At 44.2% G+C, this 24,765-nt stretch overlaps 1 protein-coding gene and 1 long non-coding RNA gene across 3 annotated transcripts in view; both read right to left on the reverse strand.

Annotated features, from left to right (window-relative positions):
• The window catches only part of LOC309339821 (uncharacterized protein), a 115,277-nt gene that overhangs the window by 39,886 nt on the left and 50,626 nt on the right, over positions 1-24,765 (reverse strand). The window lies entirely within an intron of this gene.
• LOC309339887 overlaps positions 8,325-24,765 on the reverse strand; it is a 47,372-nt gene continuing 30,931 nt past the window's right edge. The window contains exons 3-4 of one of the 2 annotated variants that reach the window (XR_014155616.1): positions 14,446-14,522; positions 12,126-12,672 (exon numbers count right to left, since the gene is read on the reverse strand). This is a non-coding gene — a long non-coding RNA (uncharacterized lncRNA). Of the gene's footprint in view, positions 8,560-12,125; positions 12,673-14,445; positions 14,523-24,765 lie in introns of those variants that run through there. The other variant, XR_014155615.1, reaches the window with a different exon arrangement.

Below are 24,765 nucleotides of genomic sequence, written 5' to 3' on the forward strand. Positions count from 1 at the left end.
CCTTGTATCTCTCAGTGTACATATATGTGGGTAGAGCAGGAGGGACCAGGCAAGCTTCCACACCTGAAGATGTCCAAAATATTGAAGTCGGGCACGGAAAAGTGGTAGACCTTCAGCCACAATCACAATACACCTCTTCCATTGGAATGGCTGTTAAAACCAATGGACGTAGCTGAGATGGAGAACTCAATGTGTTAGATGAACCAAGTGTGTGTGTGTGTGTGTGTGTGTGTGTGTAATTAAATTTCCTCTTTTATAACAAATTACAAATAACAATTGTCCAATTTCACATTTTTCATCCCCCCCCCCCCAGTGACTTCCCTCATCTTCCCTTTCTGGGTTATCTTCTGCATGTTAATATACATAAAATGTCATTACATTATCTTCCTCCATGTTTTAATTAAATAAAATTGTGGTGTTTATTCAAAACCTGCCAATGAGTCCAATTCTTCCTCCATGTTGTTTTTGTAAATAAATTGTAAAAGATTCTCATTCATTTTTAAAGACTCTGTTGTCCTTTTCATGCAATTTATCTGTTAATTTTGCTAATTCTGCATAGTTCATCAATTTTTCTTGCCATTGTTCTTTTGTTGGTCCTTCTTCTCTCTTCCAACCTTGAGCTAATAAAATTATTGCCGCTGTTGTAGCATACATAATATTTTCCATTTTTCTTTCAGCAGTTCTTGACCTGAAATGCCTAGCAAAAAGGCTTCTGGTTTTCTTTTTGTTTTGTTTTTTACAAACGTTATTTTAAACATTTTTTTTCCAATTCATTATATATCATTTCCCAAAAGTTTTTAGCAATTTTACATTCCCACCACATATGATAAAATGTGCCTTCCTTTTCTTTACCTTTCCAACAATTTTTGATCCTAGATGAACCAATGGTCTTACTCAGTTGAAGGCAGTTCCCTACTTTCCCCAACGGAGGACCTTGACATATAGAATTACAGTGGTACCTCGGGTTAAGTACTTAATTCATTCCGGAGGTCCGTTCTTAACCTGAAACTGTTCTTATACTGAAGCACCACTTTAGCTCATGGGGCCTCCTGCTTCCTCCACGCTGCTGGAGCACAATTTCTGTTCTCATCTTGAAGTTCTTAACCTGAGGTACTATTTCTGGGTTAGAGGAGTCTGTAACCTGAAGCGTCTGTAACCCGAAGTACCACTGTATATAGCATAATATCCCTTTCTTCCTCAGACTTCCATGGAAAGTGGAGGAACAGCCAGTTCTAGTGCTCTCCTCTCATGCTCAGTTGTGATGCAAGGCAGAGCTGTCGCGATGCAAACATAATGCTAAAAGGGAACCTGTTTTCTCATTTCACTCAGCTGCACCTGGTCTGCACCCTGGGCATAGTCGCTTACTATGTGTGGTGGTATGTAAAAGGGAGAGCAGCTGGAGTTGGGTAGATTTATGAAAATATTTTCAGTGGTACCTCTGGTTAAGTACTTAATTCATTTCTGAGGTCTGTTCTTAAGCTGAAACTGTTCTTAACCTGAAGCACCACTTTAGCTAATGGGGCCTCCTGCTGCCGCCGCGCCGCCGAAGCACGATTTCTGTTCTCATCCTGAAGCAAAGTTCTTAACCCGAGGTACTATTTCTGGGTTAGCAGAGTCTGTAACCTGAAGTGTCTGTAACCTGAAGTGTATGTAACCTGAGGTACCACGGTATGTCCCTCCTTTTGTTCCCCAAAGCAGCTCACACTTCCCTTTAAAAAGCAATGTAGAGTCCATTAAAGTAAATGGGGGGAACGAGTTAAAATCCAGACAATGGATTTTGTTTTTTGTTTTTTTAAAAAATACATAATAGAAGGAAAAACTAAATCAAAGGTGCCACAGAACAACATAGGTTGGTGGGAACGTATGGGAATGCCATTAAATGCCATTAAAAGGAAGGCAAATAGGTCTCCTGGGGGTAAGGGATTCTACAACCTTGGTGCCTCAACTTAAAAGGCCCTGTAGCAGTGCATGATTTAATCAATTCTAGGCCTAAACGAGGAAGATGTAAAATAAGAACAAGGATGAGTGCCTGTGCGTGCAGAGTTCATTGCTGCAACCACTAAGTACAGCAGGGACCGGGAAAGGGGTTTCCACACCAGAAGAGAGAAATATTAAAAGAAGCACCTACCCTCCAACATTTCTCCAATGAAAATAGAGACGTCCTATTCCATAATAATAATTTTAATATTTATACCCAACCCATCTGACTATGGATTGACCCAGGTACTCTAGGTAGGGCTTCCAACATATATAAAAACATAATAAAATATCAAACCAAGAAAACTACCCTATATAGGGCTGCTTTAAGACGGCTCAGGGGTCAGCTAACTCCATACCCTCCAATATTTCTCTGATGAAAACAGGGACATCCTAAGGAAATGAAGGACATTCCAGGATCAAATCAGAAACCGGGATGGCGTCTATAAATGTGGGACTGTCCCCGGAAAATAGGAACACTTGGAGGTGCTGTAAACAAGGCCACAGACTCTCTTTTAAAAAGCACTGCTGTACTTGTTGACGCAAACTTACTCTATCCATGGTTATCTCTGTTATTTTTTGGGGGGGGGCACCCAGAAGGATTCAATTATTAATAAAACTAGGTTAGATTAAATTTCTCTAGGCCAAAGGAAATTGGGTCCATCTTCACTTTAGGAATACGAGCCTTTCGTCCATTTACCGGTACATAGAGCCTTTAGTACTTTTGAATGCCAGGAAGGTGAACCAAGAAGGAGATGCAGAATGGCTTGCTTCGCAATGATCCTTAATATAAGTAATGACTGCACCCAAAACCCTAGGATTTCCCCCTCTATCTGCTCGTACCTTCTTTTAATAAAGCCTTTCCCCTGCGTAATGAAATGTGAAGGGCTCAACTGTTATATGGATTTTAATTTGGAAGTAGCTGTGGGGAAGGGTGAACCCTAAGATGAATTGGAGGAGGAGGGTTGGTTGTTTTTTTTTAAGAAATAAAATCTATTGTCCATGCTGACTGTTTTCCTATTCCTTCAGCACATCTGGTTCTCAGTTTAAAACCGGAAAGTGGAGGGGAACATATAATATTGGCAAGGTATTCTGCCTATAGGGGAAAATAAAGAAAGACACACACATGCAAAAAAAGAAACAAACAAAAACAAAACCTGACATTTTTCTGATGAAGCCCAGTGTCTATGTAAAGCAAGAGTTTCCTGTTGACAAGGAAATATTTCTGGAGTTTGGACAAATGGAAAAGAATATTCCAATTCTGCGCAGTTTATATATTTTTTGTTTTTAACCCTTATCAGCCGGGATAGCAAACATTTTGCAAAACTTAGTTTCTGCAAAACTGTGAGATTTTTCAATATTTGAGTCTGGAGTGGCAGGTATTTGTCCCTGTCTGCCTCCTTGCTGAGTTCCATAAGAGCAATATTAAGTCTGCATTCACATGGCAGCATATTCCGTTTCCCTGACAAATCACTAGCTGCTATTTTCCGCGTTATATTTGAACTTTCACATGACATAAAGGCCATTTCCAGAAATCTAGACGAATCTAGTGAAAGTGTAGTGCTCATTTCCTTGCTAATCACTTCCAGAAAAAAATGTATCTGTCTGCAACCACATTAAGACATTCTTCTTCTTCTTCTTCTTCTTCTTCTTCTTCTTCTTCTATTTCTATTTGTGTTTCTGGTACATTTCAACAGAAGAAAAAACTGAAAGTAATAAGAAAATAGGAAAAAATGAGCTACATATTACATATTCTATTACATTCAAAAACACAATCATTGACAGGCTTCTCTTCCTCTCTTACCTTGGTTCCTTTTATATGTCACTTCCTCACACATCTTCTTAGTTTCCCCAATCTTATTCTACCCCTCCCATTAATTTCAGTTCTAACTTCCGCTGCTGAAAATACTAACATCTTGCTAGGCTAATTGCATACCAGTTCTTCCTTGCCGTTTGCCCTGGTGAATTTCGGGGGGACAGAAAGACTTATGCAAGGAAAGGGTGGGGAACAAGTGTGCTGTCCAATGATGTTCATCACTGTGTCACACCACGCTCATTGTTGTGAATGAAATTTTGCATGATATGCTGGTATATTGGTCAAAAAGTCCCAGTTCCATAATGCAACAGGTATTGTGGTGTGAAAGCAGTTTTGGAAAATGGCATATAAGTGCTAGCATTGTAATCAGTAAATCCACTGCAATATTCCATGCCCTCCAACATTTATCTGATGAAAATAGGGATACCCTATTCAACAACAACAACAATTTTACTATTCATACCCCACCCATCTGACTGGGTTGCCCCAGCGATTCTGGCTGGCTTTCAATGTAAATAAAAATATAATGAAACACGAAACATTAAAAAAATCTTCCCTATACATCAGCCTTCAGATGGCTTGGGGGTTTGCATAACCCCCCACATACCCTCCAACATTTCTCTGATGAAAACAGGGATGCTCAGTGCTCCCCCCCTAAAAAATGTTAAGGGGTACTCTCATTTTCCTACTCATACTGAAATACTGCCTCTCAATGAGGCCAAACCTAGATCCACAAAATGTTTAGGGGTATGCATACCCCTGTGTACCCCCAGGAAAAAAAAGCCCTGGGGATACCCTAAGGAAAAGTGGGATATTCCAGGATCAGATCAGGAACTGGGATGGCTTCTGTAAATCCGAGATTGTCCCTGGAAAATAGGGACACTTGGAGGGTCTGATATTGTCAGGTTTCTGTCAGTGGCTCTTGGCTGGTTGCCGAGCAAAGTATAAAGACAAATAAAAGTTTATTACAGTGGTACCACGGGTTAAGAACTTAATTTGTTTTGGAGGTCCGTTCTTAACCTGAAACTGTTCTTAACCTGAAGCACCACTTTAGCTAATGGGGCCTCCCACTGCTGCTGCGTGATTTGTGTTCTTAGCAAAGTTCTTAACCCGAGGTACGATTTCTGGGTTAGCGGAGTCTGTAACCTGAAGCATCTGTAACCTGAAGCCTCTGTAATCCGAGGTACCACTATACTGTCCTTTTTATTTCAATCTTTACAGAGAGAGGCTATAGAACCCAGCCTCTTGGATAATGGTATTGTCCCAAAATGAATCTCCACCACCCGTCTCTCCCACTTCCTCATTCGTCAATCTCATCATCTCTCCTACGGGTGCTGCTACCTGCCCTCTGTCTTTGAGCTCTTTGCTCTCCTACTTTTAAGGCTCACCGGTTCTGGGAGATGGAGAGTCTGGAATGCTTTCTAATGACAGCCTGTCTGCTGGGCGTTGTTCTGGCTCTTCCATAATTTCCCAGCTTCTCCCCTCATCTGCCTCCGAGCTGTGAGCTCCCTCAAACCCCTGTTGTAAATCTATACTGTCTTCCTCTTCCTCCTCCCTAGAAGGGTCAGAATGGGGAGGCGGTCTCTACCATTCCTGCTCTGCCCAGTCCCTGACAGATATTCTCTGTGTCTGAATGCCCCTGAAGATTAAGGAGGAGGAAGCTGACAGGCAATGCCAGACCCTGGACAGGATATAAATAGGAAGGCAAGGAGGCAAGAATTGATTGATGGCAACATGCAGTTGGTGAGCAGTGCCTCTGGGTTTCTTAATAGGCAGTGCTTAAGTGATGAGCCCAAACTAGGCTTGAGTGAAGCTGGCATGCTCCAATAATCCCCATTCTGCGGTAAAAACTGAGCGGACCAATTCCATCCAACACCACCTCTCTCATTACAATAGTCCCCAATGTCCAGACGTGAGGAAAATGAGCGCTGCACGGTTTATTGGATACTTAATGGTGTTTTGGGTGTTGGGTTGCAAAATATGTCAAGAATAGCAGCCTGGAAAACGACAGGCAGGCAAACCGGTCATCCTACAGAGGTTCAACTAGCAGTCAAGCAGTCTATATGCAGCTCAGCCTGCAGCTTAGCAACCAGTTAACTCAGACTGTAGAGCCAGGAAGGATTAGCAGGTCTGTAAGGTCGGATGGGATATTATTGGCTCCTCAGGTCACGTGACGACTGATGGATTGAATACTATAGTATACCCTCTTGTCAACTGCAGCAATGGTGATGGCTGATGTAGCACAGGAATGAGCAGGTCAGTCATTCCCAACTGTAGAGAAGAGGGTGCCTGGGTTTTATTATAAAACTGGGTCCGACGACAGGATTCCATTCAATTCCCGAGTTTGAGATACTGGTCTTCGGTCTTGTACATCCCCTGTTTATTCCATCAGCGCTGCAAAAACTGAAGTCTGTGTACACTGCAGGAAGGTGTCTGAGCAAGCCAAGAATGTGTTCTCCTCTTATGGCAGAAGCAGATTCACACATGGCTCCATTTTTGCTCTTCCTCCCAATCCATCTTGAAACGCTGTTGGGAATGGTCCAGTTGGTGTTACAGGACGTACGGCGTTAATGTTTTCCTGCAGATCAGTAAATATATGTTGCTGATATACAGCAGATCGGATGCACAAATAATGCAGCTTTAAAAAATAAATGTATTGAAACCTGGGTGTTTTCCCCCTCCTTAAAGGACTGCATTATACATCCCTCTCATTTTTGTTCTGTTTCTGGAAGGTTCCATGTGGCTTCCTGGATTTCAGAGACATTCCTTTTCCTTCCCCTTTGATGCCAAACTATTTTATGTAAGTTCTGAGACAATCAACTTGGCCATCTCTTTCGATGCAATTTCCTTCTGATTTTAAATTTGTCACTGGGGAAGACTTTCTCTTCCCCTAAGCCAAACAGCTGTTTTTTATTTTATTTTATATTTTTCTCTGGTTCTGCCTCCCCCACCCCCTACTCCCCAAGTGGTCAACTTCCTTTTTTGGAGTTCATTCCTTTCTTCCCCCTCATATCAAAATAATAAAATACAGATTACAAATGGAATGGGATTTGCTTCAGTTAAATTCTGTTGATTCCGCCATCCTTGCTTCCCCTGATCTGGGTCTATGCCTATAGTAATAATAGTCATCATTCCATTGTTTGTTGTAGCACTTCTTGATTTTTTTTAAAAAAGAAAGACTGCTATGGAGGAAATATAAGTCATGCAAATCTATCTTGAGTCTCCAATTCAAAAGCCCTGTTTCATTTATTTCTAAAAATGTAACCTATTTTTCTCTGTAAAAGAGAGAGAACCCAAAATGACTTACAATAAGATGTAAGCCGTAAACAAACCCGTGTTGCAGTATAGACAAGCTGAACAATATAACACAACACTATGGCCAATAACAACGGCACTAAAAACTATTTATGTTGTTGTTGTTGTTTTGTTGTTTAGTCATGTCCGACTCTTCATGACCCCATGGACCAGAGCACGCCAGGCAATCCTGTCTTCCACTGCCTCCCGCAGTTTGGTCAAACTCATGCTGGTAGCTTCGAGAACACTATCCAACCATCTCGTCCTCTGTCGTCCCCTTCTCCTTGTGCCCTCCATCTTTCTGAACATCAGGGTCTATTCCAGGGAGTCTTCTCTTCTCATGAGGTGGCCAAAGTATTGGAGCCTTAGCTTCAGGATCTGTCCTTCCAGTGAGCACTCAGGGCTGATTTCCTTAAGAATGGAGAGGTTTGATCTTCTTGCAGTCCATGGGACTCTCAAGAGTCTCCTCCAGCACCATAATTCAAAAGTATCAATTCTTCGGCGATCAGCCTTCTTTATGGTCCAGCTCTCCCTTCCATACATCACTACTGGGAAAACCATAGCTTTAACTATACAGACCTTTGTTGACAAGATGATGTCTCTGCTTTTTAAGATTCTGTCTAGGTTTGTCACTGCTTTTCTCCCAAGAAGCAGGCGTCTTTTAATTTCGTGACTGCTGTCACCATCTGCAGTGATCATGCAGGCCAAGAAAGTAAAATCTCTCACTGCCTCCAATTCTTCCCCTTCTATTTGCCAGGAGGTGATGGGACCAGTAATACAAATGATCAGAAATTACAACCAACGTCTCTAAATCTTCTCCACCAGTCACGGCAGAATAATTCAAAAGTTTGATATATACATAATCTGTCACCAAATGGAACAGAGTTCATCAGTGACTACAGTATCATATGAGCACTGATCCAGAGCATATTTTCTACAGCGTTTATATTTGCTTACATGTAAGATTGGCTTGTTAAGAAATTGTACTGCATCCTTCTCGTATTAATTCTTACAAGTCTGGCTGATGAAGAATTAATCAAATTGGCTGATGAAGCATTGAATGAAGCAGATGGTTATCCGGAAACTCTGTCCAGGCGATATTTGGTGACAGATTATGTATATATCGAACCTTTGAATTATTCTACAGTGACTGGTGAAGATTTAGAGACTTTGGTTGTAATTTCTGATCATTTGTATTAGTCTATAAATAGTGTTTAGTGTCATTGTTATTGGCCATCGTATTGTGTTATATTGTTCAGCTTACAATAAAATGTAGCAACCTTAAAAACCACCACTTATCCACATTGTAAACTCTCACCTTGGCAATGAGAAAGTTAATGATACCCTTCATGCAAAAGCTTACCAAAATAGGAAAATTTTCATTCTCTTCTGGAAAAAAAAGTGTTGGGTTTAGGTGGGTCTTTCCTGTAGGGAGTTTAGTAGACGTTGGACCACTCCTTTGAGTCTTCATTCTGCAGCAGAGATTAAATTGTGAGTATAAGGTGATGCAATTTACTTATTCGTTCATTTAACAAAATGTATATACAACTTACTCAACAAAAAAACCTCTAAGTGGTTTACAAAGAACAATCTAAAATATTTTTTTTAAAAAAACCAATAAATTCAAACACGTGAACATAATTGCTTGTATCAAAAATATAAATAAAATCAGCAGATGAACTCAAACCTCATGTTAAAGTTGTTAAGCAAGTAAAATTAGAGAACAAGAAGAGACAGCTTTCAGAGAGGATTGGAAACCATTTGTAGATTGTCTAAGAAATCATTGTAAGAATGTTAAAACACTAGCCGGTTTGGAGTAAGCTCAGCAGTAAAATAAAAATAAAAATGCAATGTGAAAAAAAATGGAGGTATGAATAATTAGAATAAGCAGCAGAAATAAACAATTTGAGGAAACCATGGAAGGGAAGTTGACTAAAAGAAAGTGTTTGATGAATTGATTGAAATATATTGAATTTTCGTTTTTCTTTTCTCCTTTTTCCTCTTTCTTTTTTCTTCTTTTTAAAATTAGATGGTATTTTGAAAAATCTATAAATAAAACTTTTTTTAAAAAAAGAAAAAGAGATCTGAAATCTTATGTGATGAAGTTGCTAAGAGTAGATATCAAATCTGGGATACTCCTGGCTGAAATGTCATCTTGGTCACAAACTCAACAAACAGATATAGGCAAGCTGCCATTTCCCCTGTGTAAGTCCCCCACCTGTGATTTAATGATGTGCAGCAGAATGGGGACCAGGTAGGATGGAGCTGCCATGCTAGTTTATGGACTAATGGGTCTCTGTTGCTTTCAGGAGGGTCAAATTGGTGAGGAGGTCAGCATGGTGGAAATGCACCGACAGGAGTGACAGATGAGCTCTGGCAGTGTCCTTCCTGCCACCATGAACCTCCTGGTAAGTGACAGCAACACACCTGCCAGAAAGTAGCCCTGCCTTATCCAGCAAGCTACTTATGAATACAATCCTGCTCCTAGCAGGAATGGAGGGGAAATCCATCCTGAATGGATTTCTACACAGCTTACTATGTTGAGCTTTGTTTGCTTGTTTGTTAAATTTACACACTGCCTCAAGGATCTCAAGGTGGTCACATGGGTCTCCTCCCTGTTTCATCCTTGGTGACTGGGCCAAGGTCATCCAGTGAGCGTTGTGGCTGAGTGGGGATTTGAGCTCTGCTTCTTCTTGTATTTGGGACACGGGTGGCGCTGTGGGTTAAACCACAGAGCCCAGGACTTGCCGATCAGAAGGGGTTTGAATCCCCACGACAGGGTGAGCTCCCGTTGCTCGGTCCCTGCTCCTGCCAACATAGCAGTTCGAAAGCACATCAAAGTGCAAGTAGATAAATAGGTAGCACTGTGGCGGGAAGGTAAACAGCGTTTCTGTGCACTGCTCTGGTTTGCCAGAAGCGGCTTAGTCATGCTGGCCACATGACCCGGAAGCTGTACGCCGGCTCCCTTGGCCAATAAAGCAAGATGAGCGCCGCAACCCCAGAGTCGGTCACAACTGGACCTAATGGTCAGGGGTCCCTTCACCTTTACCTCTTCTTGCATTGGCCACCCAAGTTATATCCAAGCCTCTTATGCGTTGTGAAACTTAAACAAGAACAACACACAAAATAATTCTATACAAGTTAAATTCAAAATTGCATGCAAAAAAAGAGGTATATCATGCATATAATAAACATAACAGAGTCAATCCCATTCGGTATTATATTTCTGTAAGCATAATTTCATGCACTAGTAACTGAGAGCTTTTTATAGTTATATGAAATGTTTCACGCATCTGTTCTTGTGCTTGTTCCTTTAGGAACCTTGCTGTGTATAGCAGGATTATAATGCATATAATATGCAATAATTATTCATATTTTTAGCAGAACCAGTAAAAAAACAAGTCAATTCTCATTAAGATCAAGGAGGAAAACAAAAGCTAGAAAACATCCATGGGGATAAATTCAACATGGAGATGATTATTATTTTTCTTTCTTTCTTCTTTTTTTTTTAAAAAAGCCCCATCCCTAGTTCCTAGTAAGAGTAACTTTGTCAGTCACCATGACTACTTGTGACCTTTTGTTCTGGAACGTGTTGTCATTGTTTTTATTTCTATATTTAACGAATAGGACTAAGAATGAATGTGATCACTGTAAGCCAGAGGTTTCCAACCTTTCTGAGTTCATGGCTCCCTTGACCAACTCTGTTCTTTCTGGGGCTCCCCATGGGGCTCAGGAGCCCAGTTATGTCACCCCTTCCCTACAGAGCTGCCAGTCTCTCACCCTTTTTTGAACACCCTCCCTTGTGGAGTGTTCCCTCAGCCTCCTCTCCTCTCCTCTGGGCAGGCGCTGCTGCCACCCCTGGTCTCTCATCTGCCCTGCCTTGCCCCACAGGGGCCTGGGACTTGTCTGTCTATTCCCAAAAGCAAGGGCTGGTAGACTGGCTGGCTGGGCTCCCTCACCCACTTGCTTGATTACTCCAAGGCTGCCTCACCTCCTGGCAACCAGCAACACCTGACCAGCCCCTGGTCGCCTGAGGAGCTTGTAGCCAGAGCTGCCACAACAAACAGCTGTGCAAGCCTTTGGGAGGCAGAGACACAAGAGTAGGGTTACCAGATGTCCCTGGTTCCCAGGGACAGTCCCCAGATTTGCTAATCTGTCCATGGACAAATTCTGTCCCCAGATTGGCAAATCTGTCCCCGGGAAACATGGCAGCGGCAGCCTCCACAGCCCAGAGCCAGCTTGGTAGCGCAGTTGGCTCTGGCTGGCTTCAGAAGCTGTTGGCTGCTGAAGGGGAACCGGGGATGTCTGGCGGTACAGATCTCCTGCCCCCATCCCCCTTTGTTTTGACAGATCGAGGGAGGCTCAGGAGTTGCAGGCAGACAGCCATTGCCCAGGAGGGGTGCAAGGTGCACAGTTTCTCTGCCAGGCAAGGTGCAAAGCCCTTCTTTCACACCCTGTGAAACAGAAATGCACTGATGTTTTTTAAAAAAACTGGGCAACGACAGCCCATCCGCAACTCCTGAGCCTCCCCCACTCAGTCAAAACAAAGGAAAGAAGGCAGGAGATTGTGGGAGGCTCAGGAGTCATGGGCGGGTGGCGCGCCGTTGCCAGGTTTTTAAAAAACATCAGTGCATTTATGTTTCACAGGGTGCGAAAGAAGGGCTTTGCACCTTTATACAATATGCATGCCTGCTTAGGCCCAAGGTCTTTTGCCTCACCATCCCCACTACTGACCCCCTGTTGCTACTCAGCTTCAATAATAATAATAATAATAATAATAATAATAATAATAATAATAAATTTATTATTTATACCCCACACATCTGGCTGAGTTTCCCCAGCCACTCTGGGGGGCCTCCAATCAAGTGTTAAAAACAATACAGCATTAAATATTAAAAACTTCCCTAAAATAAAAATCTGGTAACCATATGCAAGAGGCCATCAAGAGGAGGGTGGCAAAAAAGAGGGACGGAGACCAGTGTTGCCAACGGCACTCCTGGCCATCATTCAAGGCACCCTGTGTGCCACGGCACACTGGTTGAAAACCTCTGCTATAAGCAGCTGCGCAATTTTGCAGAACTTTTAGGAGAAACTGGCTTTGCTACTCAGGAGGATTAAAGAAAACAATCTTCCTTTCTTTTTTAAAAAAAAACAGCACCAACCTGCAGTGCTTAGAGCTTGCCATTCCCCGTCCCCTCTCCTCAATGTGTGCAAGTGAGAGCGAGAGCTTTCACAAACTGGTTCTACAGTCCTTGGCATTTAAATCAACTGCCAAGTAGCGCTCACAGTGGATTCTTTGCAAATAACTTACAGTTAACCACATAAGATGCACCGGGATTAAGCTAAACCTTCTTTTGATACCTAATGTGCTATGCTTTCCAGAGCAATTTGGTGGCAGAGACAAACTGTTAAAAAGTGCAGGAAATTCAAATGCATCCCAAGCGAGCATGGGAAATAGAAAATTCCTATTTGTGCTGCCTCCAGTTCTTTGCCATGTTTCTTCATCCAAGCCAAAAACCGCGTTGCTCAATATTCCACAGTGGCCAGTGAAAGGATGAATGGAATTTAGTGCTCTTTTGTATGCTCTGTGAGGGAAGAGAAAAGGGCACAGTAAAGCTTTTATTGACCCAACTCCAAATCCAGTGTGTCTAACTAGGAAATTGTTCATTCAGTTGGAAGCCAAAAAAGCATCGATGCTTTAGTGAGGCTGAGACAGCAAAATCAATTCAGAAAACAACGGCTGTGTTGAGTATGTTTTTAGGGGAGGGGAGTCTCAAGCTAGCACAGTCTGTGGCCATGAACAGGACAACACACTTTCGCTATGCTAAACTTTATGAAATTAGGATCAATGAGAAACTGCAAGTACGGCAATTGCTGTTGTTTCTAAATCATAATACCAGCTGTAAAATAATCTCATAGGAGCCAACTCCTAGGGGCTGAGGTCCCTTTGCTCCCCGATAAAATGTTTGAGGGGGCTGATTCCCCCAAAGTTGATGGACTTTCTCATTTAGATGGTGTGTGCTGCGTCTTGTGATTGATTATGTGGGGCAGGGCTTACCTAAGCGCCCAATATTTTATTCAGGTTGACACCCCTGGATACTGTAACCCCTAAAGTAAAATCCCCACTCTTTCAGGTCTCTTAGTAGACTTAACAGTCCTCTCAAAAGGCTGCTGGATGCTCACTATTTGCTTATCATGGTGTTTCATGGTCTTTCTTGGGCATTGGTCTTCAGCCCTTGCCTCCTGCTTGGCAAATCATTTTTCCTGGGTCACCTTAGTCTGCATAACTTGTTTTACATCAGATGGTCACTGGAATAATGTAGTTCTGAAGCTTGAAGGGAAGGGACCATAGTTCAGTGGCGGAAGAACACTTTTGTTTCACATGCCAGAGGCTGCAGATTTAGTCCCTGGCATCTCCAGGCTTAGGAAGGAAATGAAAAGACCCTCTGCTTGAGTTCATGGAGAACCATTGCAACATTGGGCTACACCAGCCTTTCACCAATCTGGTGTCCTTCGGAGGTTTTAGAGTACATCTCCCATTAGCCCTGATCATCGGCCACACTGGTTGTGGCTGATGAGAGATGCAGTCAAAAACATCTGGAGGGAACAAGGTTAGGGAAAGACTGACCTGGACAGACAAAGTGTCTGACCTGGGAAAAGGCAGATTCCTGATTGACTGCACATTCCTTGTTTCCCTGTCTCCTAGCAGCTTCACAGTCCCAGATTTACAGAAGCCACCCCGGTTTCTGATTTGATCCCGCAATGTCCTGCTTTTCCTTAGAATGTCCCTATTTTCATTGGAGAATAGGACATCTCTAGGGCTTTTTCCCCCTAGCCAGAACTTGCTGGAACTCAGTTCTGGCACCTCTCAGGTGGGCGCCATTGGTATTCTAAGAGAATGAGGGATGCGTTCATGGTGAGTTCCAGAACCTCTTTTTCTAGAAAAATAGCACTGGACGTCCCTATTTTCATCGGAGAAATGTTGGAAGGTATGCTACGCTGCTGAATGTATTTGTCCAAATCCAACAGCAAACAAAGCTCATCGGAATCTGATAAACTGCTGAACTATTGTACAGTCCTCCTGGCCCATTCTGCACCTTGCAGATTGGAACAAAGTTATCCCTCGATCCAACATGAAGTGTGTTTAGATATTTGAGAAAAAAATATGCTTAGAAATACATACTTCTTGAGAAAATATGTTCAAGAATACACATTTAAATATTTTGTTAAAAAACACACCACACAGATGAATGCAGAAACCAGACAAAACATATTAAAGAATGAACATATGTGGAAATGAAATAGACCTATTTTTCTAGAAAAAGAAGTGCTGGGACTCACCATTGTTGAATGCCTACCTTGTCCTCTTATAATGGCAATGGCGCCCATCTGAGAGGTGCCCTGAGTTCTAGTGTGTTCCGGTTGACAAAAAGTCCTGAAAAGACCAGAAACAGACCAGATGTGTATGCATGTAGACTCATTCCACACATAGAAACCAAAAGGACTTTACATTTTTTCTTTAACTGGGTGACAGCCTGAGAAATTATGAAGAAATCACCAAGAGGCTCTAACGGTGGAGGGAGGCAGAAAGACAGAAGCAGTAAGAGGGGGCACAGAGACATTTTTATTAAATGTAGTGCTAGGGAACGCATTCTGTTAGTAACAGGATTTACACCGGAGCAGTGGATCTTCTTCCCCTCTCCCATGCCCCCACCCCATCTGTTCCAGGTCCCCACCCCAAACCCTCCAGAATAGACTTGGCTGTGGTGTGTGGTTTGGGCAAGTTTCATTGTGCAAAAATAAATCCATGCCAACTGGATACTGCCCAGAGAGTAACCTGCTGGCCCACAAGTTGCAAAGCACAAGGAAATGTGTTTGGAAGCGGTATGCGGTCTCATTTTGTGTGTGTGTGTGTGTGTGTGTGTGTAAGAGAGAGGACGGCGAGAGAGAGAGAGAGTGTGACTGGATGTGAGAGAAACTGGGCCCTACCCTTGACACATTCAACATCCTGGAGCCAGCCATGATTTCAGTAATATGTTTAAATAAATCCAAAGGGATAGACTTTCAGCTCCAATTAGAATAAGCAAGATTTCATTTACTTTTGCCTTTCTACTTCCTCTGAACTTCAGCAAAACTCATTTGGTTCTAGCCAAAATATGCTTGTCTCCTTGCCCGGTGTTTTTAATCCAAGGCTTGTTCCGTACGGTCTTTGAGACTCTGAAACGGCATCTCTAAACCAAGTTCCGCTATGCTCTTGCCCAGTTTCTTGAGGCTATGCTTTTCTTTATGCACTCTCTGTTGAGAGCAATTGAACCAAAACTGGATGCTCATGCTGCGGTCATAACTTCAGAGATCCAGCTACAATGAGGTGAGGGAATCATCTGGAGAATGTGCTCTTTCCTATCTTGAGGAGGGGGGTGCAGAAATCCTCTCCTCCTCACGGAGGGGAGGCGTTGTGATCGGGAACCGTTCCCGTGCGGAGCAGGGGGTGTTCTGGCCCCTGCTCGTCACCATCACTGATGCGCCACGCCCCCAGGAAGCCTGCCTATCAGCGGCAGGCTTGGGGGCGGGGTTTAGCCACTTAAACGCAGCCGTGGAAGCTCCTTCCCTCATTGCGCTGCCGGTTGCTTCATCGGATCACCCATCTTTGAAGACTTCGTCGTTCTGCAAGCTTGCCAGTCACAGGACTTCGAGGGCTTCGTTTTTCTCACCAGCTTGTCGGCACACCTTTTTTTGCAGTGAGTAAACAGCATCGCGGCTTTGGAGCGGACTCCTCGGAAGCGGCATCCGCTACGGTGGCGAGGTTTGGAGGCATGTGTCTAAGGAATCCGGCAGTCGTGGATCCTGTCCGATGCCCTGCTGGGCTGCTGGCCATGGGGTGACCCCCAGTGACATCAGGGGAGAGCTTACAGTTGTATTTGCATCAACAGGCTCCCCCTACTGGTGATTAACCCCCGCTAGACTCACCCCTCACTGAGTGGGTGGAGTCAACTTTGCTGTTGTTCCAGTGCCTAAGCCAATACCTCTCACATGCGGTAATCAATAAAGTTGTGGCCTTTTCTAGCCCATAAACCTATCATACCGTGTCCATGTGTCTTTCTTATCCCAAGCTAAGGGGGCGGGTCCTCGAATCACAAATGAACGTTTCCAGCCAGATCTCTGAACTGAGGAACATGCCTGCATTGCTGCCACATCTCTTCCTTTGCTTTGAAATGACCTCTTAAATTCTCACGCATTTGGATTTGGAGCATGGATAGAATGTTGCCAAACAGAGGAGCATCTGAAATTGATGCTCATCCATCCAGTATAGTATTATGTACGTTGATCAGCAGAGGTCCTCTGGGGTTTCAGGGAGAAGTCTCCCTGCATGGTGATGCCAGGAGATGAACCTCGGAACTTCTGTGGGCAAGGCAGATGCTTTACCACTGTGCTGGACCCGGGGGGGGGTGGTTACCGAGAGGCGTGGTCAGAGTCCGGTGCTGGGTCGAGGGTCTGGAGACTGTCCACCAAGGGCGAAGCGGGGTCCAAAGTAAGAAGCCGGGCGTGGTCGGGAACTCCGGAATAACAGGTCTGGGTGCTGGCAGAAACAGGTTCCCAACGACGTTGCTCCCGCAACCTGGGACTGGGCTGACTGGCCTTTATCTCCTCTGAGGCCAGGGGCGGTCCCAGCCCACAGGTGACCCGCCTCTCCTGGCCTTAAGGCGAGCACTCTTCCTGAGAGAACCCAGTTCCCTCTGCCTCTCTGCCCTGAGCCTCTGGGAGACGCGCACCTGCAGGCAATGGGTCCTCAATCACCTCTGGAGCCAGAGTGGATACATCTGGTGTCTACTCCTGAGGACCCGGCACAGGTGCAGGCTCCTCAGATTCAAGCCCCTGCCTCGGCTCAGCCAGCCCTGGAGGCTGGGACTCCTGTGCAGGCTGGGACTCCTCAGATTCAGCTTCAGAATCAGATTCCCAGGCCACCACAACCACTGAGCAACACCCAAACAGACATTCATAATAGTCTTCAGGAGCGAGCCATTCATACTGTCGTGAGAAAGTGACATCAAAAAGCAAGGAGACTTCAAATGACTTGAAAATCAAACTTCAGGAGAAGGCCTTTGACAATATTTCTTGGAAATTTATGAAGGGAAATTTGAATGAAATGGGAGTGGGACGGGGGTTTGAGAATGGGATTGACGCAATATATTCAGAACAAAAGGCCAAACTGATAGTTAACAATGTGGTTACAGAAGAGTTCAAAATTGAAAAAGGAACACGACAAGGCTGCCCGATTTCCCCTTTGTTATTTATTTCGGTTCTGGAGGTGCTCTTGAACTTGATCAGAGGGGACCGGTTGGTGGAAGGGATTCAGGTCGGAGCGAAACAATATAAATTGAAAGCTTTTGCAGATGACCTAGTTTTGACCCTGCAGGAGCCAGAGTCTAGTACGAAAAGAGTATTACAATTGATACAGGATTTTGGTCGGGTGGCGGGATTTAAATTAAATAAACAGAAAACTAAAGTGTTGGGGAAAAATTTGACAGATATAGAGTCGGAACGGTTTCAGAGAGAAACAGAACTAACTATGGTTAAAAAGTAAAATACCTAGGGGTAAACATAACAGTAAAAAACCTGAGCCTATTTAAGGATAATTATGAAAAATGTTGGTCTGAAATTAAGAGAGACTTGGACAGTTGGACAAAATTGAAGCTTTCTTTGTTAGGCCGAATTGCTGCTATTAAGATGAATGTATTGCCAAAAATGTTGTTTTTGTTTCAAACATTACAGATTGTGGACAAAACGGAGTGCTTTCGGAAGTGGCAGAAAGATATATCTAAATTTGTCTGGCAGGGCAAAAAGCCCAGAATTAAGTTTAAGATATTAACAGATGCGAAAGAAAGAGGTGGCTTTGCCCTGCCAGACTTAAAGTTGTACTATGAAGCCGCAGCTTTCTGCTGGCTAAAAGATTGGCTACTTCTCGAAGACACTGACGTGCTGGATTTGGAAGGTTTTAACAATGCTTTTGGTTGGCATGCATACTTATGGTATGACAAAGTTAAGATCAATAAGGCCTTTAAGAACCATATTGTCAGGAAAGCACTGTTCAATGTCTGGACGAAATATAAAGACTTATTGGAAAACAAAACTCCAAGGTGGCTCTCACCTCTGGAGGCTAAGGCCCGAAAAAGACCCAATATGGAGGCCAAATGGCCAAAATATTGGGAATTATTAGAAAAAGATGGAGACAATTGGAAATTGCAGAGTTTGGAGAAAATGAAGGATAAGGTGCGAGACTGGTTACATTATGCTCAGATTAAAGAAGTTTTTAAAAATGACAAAAAGTTAGGGTTCCAGGTGGAGAAATCGAAGTTAGAAACAGAATTGTTAGAACCCAAAACCAAGGTACTATCTAGAATGTATAACTTGCTGCTAAAATGGAACACACAAGACGAAATGGTTAAATCGGCTATGATAAAATGGGCACAGGATATTGGGCATAACATTATGTTTGAGGACTGGGAAAGGTTGTGGACCACTGGGTTGAACTTCACTGCATGTAATGCTCTGAAGGAAAATGTTATGAAAATGATATATAGATGGTACATGACCCCAGTTAAACTTGCCAAAATATACCATTCGTCTGACAATAAATGTTGGAAATGTAAAGAAAATGAAGGAACATTCTTCCACCTCTGGTGGACATGCCCTAAGGTGAAGGCCTTCTGGGAAATGATATACAATGAGCTGAAAAAGGTATTTAAGTATACCTTCACTAAGAAACCAGAGGCCTTCCTTCTGGGTATTGTCGGCCAGAAGGTGTTAAAGAAGGATCGAACATTTTTCATGTATGCAACAACGGCAGCAAGGATTCTCATCGCAAAAAATTGGAAAACTCAAGATTTACCCACACTGGAAGAGTGGCAGATGCAGCTGATGGACTATATGCAACTGGCCGAGATGACTGGCAGAATCCGAGATCTGGGAGAAGAAAAGATGGAGGAAGACTGGGAGAAATTCAAGATGTATCTACAAAAACATTGTAATTTGTTTGAATGTTAAGAAGGATGCTAGATTATAAAAAACTGGCCACCACTAAACTAGATTTAAATTTGATGATAAGTGAGACTAAAGAAAATATAAAAATTTTATTGGAAAAAGTGTTAAATCATATTGGAATGTGTGGACATGAGATTGTAAACAAGTTGATAATTTGTTTGGAAAATTTTTTTTTAATGATGTAAATGGGAGAGGGGGACGTGAGGGAGTCCAAAGAAGTGAAGAATTTGTTGTTATAAAAGTAAGATTGTTTTATGTGTGCATTTATATTTTAAAAAAACCTTAATAAATATTTATAAAAAAAAAAAAGAAAATCAAACTTCAGACCTTCTTTAAACTGAAGCCATCATCATGTCTTTATTCTAGCCTTGTAAAACAGACCACATTTGTATCTATTTTCTCCTATGATAACAGATACCCATTGTCAGGGGCTCAGGAGCAGAGGCACAGGGGAGAGAGGAAATGGAGAGCGAAGGGGAAGAATCTGAGGGCAGCGTAGGGGAGTATGACAGTGGCCCGAGAGATTCCATGAGTTTCTCCAGCAATTCAGAAGATTCCCAGAGGGGGGTGCCGATGGCCAGGGCAAGGGGGGTCCCAGGGGGGATGCACCAGAAGCAAGGGGCCAGCGGGGACTCCCAAAGCAGCAGCGGAAGATCAGGACCAGTTCCCCCACCAGAGCGTAGTGGGGGGGAAGAGTCCCATGTATCAGGGCCAGCGTCTCCTCCAGTAGGGAGAGATGATGAGTCAGGGCTGACCACGCCTCTATCAGAGAGTGAGAGAACGGAGGGGAAGTCAGGTCCAGCTAGCCCCCCCGAAGAGGGAAGCAGTGACAGGAGCAGTGTAACGGTCAGGAGAAAGGTTGCCGGCTGGGCGCGCGCGCCAAGTTCAAATGTACAGGCGCGCGGGACAGCAGAAAACCCGGATTGGGAACCAGGTCCTAAAGCCCACCGGAGGCAGGGGGAAGACTCAGGGGACTCAGCGTCAGAAGAGTCCAGAAAGGGCAAGACCCCAGCGGACAGGCGGACCCAGAGGAGGAAAGAGCAAAGGAAGAGGTGGAGCAAGGCTAGAGTCTTAAACTGGTGTCTGGGGGGAGGAGATTCAGACGGAGCTTCAGCAGTCTAGAGTTCGAGACGTAGAGCTGCGCGCCGCGGCTTTGAAATCGAAACTGAACTTCAATAAAGACTTTTGTATATAACAAGAACTGGCGTTGGTCCTTTGTGAGCTGGGACCTCGGGCAGCTCTGACACCCATGTTTGCCATTTCTGACACACAGAAGACCTTATACACGTGGCTTGAGAATTTCAACGCGAGAAGGAAAACATGAGCCCCCTGGCCTCCGTATCGTGTCCTTGCAATTCTCACCCGGCCATACCTCCCCAATACCCAATAGCATACCATGCAACTATCCTGTTTTAAGTGGGGCACCACAGATTTACAGAAGCTGCCCTGACCTGACCCCAATCCCAGATGTCCATGTTGGCTCCTGTGTTTTGGCCGTATCAGAGTGCAGGACCAAAAGATGTGCATTCACCCCATGCTGTGTCAGGACAAAAAAATATAAGTAAAATTTAGCTTCTGCGCACAAGCCACCACTTCTTCCTCCTTCCACTGCAGCTTTCCAGCTGACATACTTCTTGGAAGTGGCACCAGCTTCTGGAAGTACAGCAGTGGCAGAGGCCACAGAAGCTGTGGTGGAGGTGGCAGCTGTGGTGGTGGGCGGGTGAAGATGCAAGGGGAGAGGGGGAGCCAAGGAAGGAGCTGGAGTGTGAAGGGGTGCAGCCTCCATTGAGGTCTTGTCCTGACTTCCTTCACTCCAGTGTTGGAGGTTGCCTTGGAATGAACCTCAGTCTCCAGGAATCTCCTGAGGACAATCCTAGAGATGTAACAAAGCACCACTGCTGTCTCACACAAGTGAGACAACACGGGTTCAACTTACAAAAGCAATTGTTATGAGTTGAGGGGGGAGGAAGAAAGGAGGCTGCATGTGAGATCCTACAAATATAAGCTAGGCTGTTTTCCTGTGTTGAGGTGATTGGCTGGGCTATGAGCCATTAGGAGAACAAAGGAAAAGGAGCTCTGTGTGAGATGGAAAATGAGTTGTAATTCGTTAGAAGGATGAATGATGAAGCCAGAGTTTAGAGTTAAAAGTTGCCATCAAATGGGGTATTATTATTATTATTATTGGGGTATTATTGAATGGGGTATTATTATGGGGTATAATAATAATAATAACAGGGACGCGGGTGGCACTGTGGGTTGAACCACAGAGCCCAGGACTTGCCGATCAGAAGGTTGGCGGTTTGGATCCCCGTGAAGGGGTGAGCTCCCGTTGCTCGGTCCCTGCTCCTGCCAACATAGCAGTTCAAAAGCACATCAAAGTGCAAGTAGATAAATAGGTAGCACTGTGGCGGGAAGGTAAACAGCGTTTCTGTGTGCTGCTCTGGTTTGCCAGAAGCGGCTTAGTCATGCTGGCCACATGACCCGGAAGCTGTACGCCGGCTTCCTCGGGCAATAAAGCGAGATGAGTACCACAACCCCAGAGTCGGTCACGACTGGACCTAATGGTCAGGGGTCCCTTTACCTTTGCATAATAATAATAATAATAATAATAATAATAATAATAATAATAATAATTCAGTTAGAAGAAAAGCTGTAGGCTGGAAAGGTAGAGAGGGAGCAATGTTTGATTTCAGTTTGAATCCAATGCTGCAGCTATGGGAGAAACTATACCCTTTTGGGTTGCTAATGCTGTGAGTCTATCCGCTGTGGGCTCAGGTTGAAAATATGTATAAATAAATCCAATTGTCATAAATAAACCACAATTTGTGCTTTGCCTCACTCCAAAAGGAAACATTAACCCTGGATAAGCGTCTGAAACTCCTGGAATCTCACACCGCTGGTCCGCAATTGGGGTGGCGGGCAACAATATTGAGTTCTCACAAAAGATCCTCAGCCAATTGAAATGCAACCTTTAGCCTTCAATTAGAAATGCAAACAAACTGGCTAGCATAACTTGCAAACAGTCTTCTTAACAGTCTTACTGGTGTTAAACTGCTGGCATAAAGTAGAAACCCCACGGAAGTGAGTATACAGCCTCTGACTGCCTCTATTTTTCTTATTTCATATTTTTTAATTTAATTTAATTTCTATACTGCCCTATACCCGAAGGTCTCAGGGCAGTTCACATAAAACATAAAATACATAAAATCAAAACAACAACAGCCCAATACCCGCCCCCGCCCAAAAGAGAGCCAGCATTTTGTAAAGGGTACAGTATGTAAATCGAGTCAGGCAAAGGCCTGGCTAAAAAGGAAGGTTTTTGCCTGGTGCCTAAAGGTGTATAATGATGGCGCCAGGCAAACTTCCTTGGGGAGAGCATTCCACAGATGGGGAGCCACTGTGGAGAAGGCCCGTTCTCGTGTTGCCACCCTCTGGACCTTTCGAGGAGGCGGCACACGAAGAAGGGCCTCAGAAGATGATCTCACGGTCCAGGTAGGTTCATATGGTAATCTGCCACGTAACCAAACTTGAAAGCCTATTCATTTTGCACAGCAAGGACGGCCCATCATATAACCTGGGATTCTAGAGGCCCTACAGCTCACCTGTGCTCCTCTTCCACTACATCACTGATGATAAGGCTTGTCTTTTTGGAATCATGACGGGTGGACTCCCCTTGATGAAAGTGGAAACTGACTGCATTCCAAGCTTGTTGAAATAGTTTGGGTATTTGCCATTTTTTCTTCCTGAGAAACACTCTTCCTTAGAAATGGGGAATATGCCTTCCTTCTTTGTCAGGTGTCACTTTCCCAACCAAAATGATTTGTCTTTGAGAAAAGGAATTTTGGGAAGGGTAGCTATCACTGAGAGGAATGTTCATCACTAGAATTCCTCTCCCCCCACAGCCATTCTTACATAGTTTTAGAATGGCTTTCATCCTTCTTTAAAAACCCTTTACATTCAATAAACTGTCTAACGTTCTTCCTTCCCTTATTTTTACTTCTGATTCATTCACTTTTTTGGGAGGGGTTGGGCAATGTGGAATGTGGCCCTTTCCCGCAAGGACATCTGGCCCTCAGCACGAATAACGTTCCTCATCAGCGGCATAGTGTGGGTTGTCAGCACCCGGGGCAAGGCAAGTAATTTGCGCCCCCTAACCCGGGGCAAGGCAAGTAATTTGCGCCCCTAACCCCTAACCTGCCGCCGCTGCCAGCTTCTTCTTGCTGCTGCCTGGGCTGGGGTATTTATGGTAAGGTAGCCATGGCGGCAGCGGCGGGTCCGTGTCAGGTGATCTGAGGCGAGTTGTCGCTGGCGCTGCCGCCCAAACGACGCCGCTTGCCCGGAGGAGGAGGGCAGAGAGGCAAGGAAAATGCAACATGGCCCAGCAGCTGCAGCTGCAGCAGTGGCGGCGGGGCTGTGAGGAGGGGCTGCCTGGCGCGCCTTCTGTGGCCCTGACATGCGGGGACCGCGGCGAGCGCTGAGAGCCGCTGCCTGCCGGACGCCTTCAGCCCGGACGCGTGCACAGCTCGTCGGTTCCACGAGACATGGGGCTCTGCTACAGCCTGCGCCCGAGGCTCTTCGGCGACTCCGGAGGTGGCGAGCGCCCCCCCAGATGTTGCGCCCAGTGCGGCCGGCCACCCCTGCACCCCCCACGCTATGCCACTGTTCCTCAGCCCTGGGCAAGATGATGATCTCATATACTACACTAAATATATTGCGGGGGGAAATCGAACATCCATTTATATCTTTAGGATTTAGAATGGAAATCTAAGTAAACACCTGGGACCATTGTGGAACAGTAACAGGACCATTTGACCACCTTCTGACTCTTCCAAGAGTTAGCCTGCCAAGATAATCTATGTGGATGGACAGATTGCCAAGATCAGGAGCCACCAAATTAATATTTCTACTTTTTCCATTAATAATGTTGGGCTCCATCTCAGATAAGCACTAGCAATCCTTTTTTAATCAACTTTTTTGAGCACCATCTTGGAGACGCATCAACTGCACTCGATCACAAGGTCAAGTTCATCGGATTAAAAGAACAGCTGAGGTTTCGAAGAGCCGCATCCAGTGTTTTACGCTATTTACATAAAGTGCCATAATTTCTGCAGAATATTAAACGCTTTGGAAAAAACAACAACACCTTTTGCTAAGAAAAAAACAACAAATCAAAATCCTTCATTGATTCATTGCAGAACAATGGCAGCTTCCTTTAGACCAAAGAACAGTTTGGAATGCATGAATTCAGCTGAATGTTATCTTTTAGACAGTTTGGTGTAATTATTTAATTAACGGAAATTGAGCATTGTGGTATTGAAGGATTTGAAAGAGGGTTGAGGGGTGCTGTGGCTAGCTCATGGTGCAGCCTCATTTCAGAGCAATTCACATTTTCAAATAATGAAATGGTGAGTTTTCATGGTTTGCCCTTCTGTACCTCTTTCAGCTTCGTGTCGCAATTCAACCAAAGAAAGCCGTCTTTTGCCAGATAGCAGGGACATTGGTTGCTGAGGCAACAGGTTGATTGGGGTGGGTAATGGGGGTGGCGGAGAGAGTAGGCCTTTAAAATAAAGATGGCTCATTTCCAACTTTTTCCCCTTCTGGCAAGAAAACAGTGCTGTGGACTCCTGAAATCAATAAAC

The sequence above is a fragment of the Podarcis erhardii genome (genome assembly GCF_964252035.2).
Source record: "Podarcis erhardii genome assembly, chromosome: 4".
Taxonomy (NCBI): domain Eukaryota; kingdom Metazoa; phylum Chordata; class Lepidosauria; order Squamata; family Lacertidae; genus Podarcis; species Podarcis erhardii.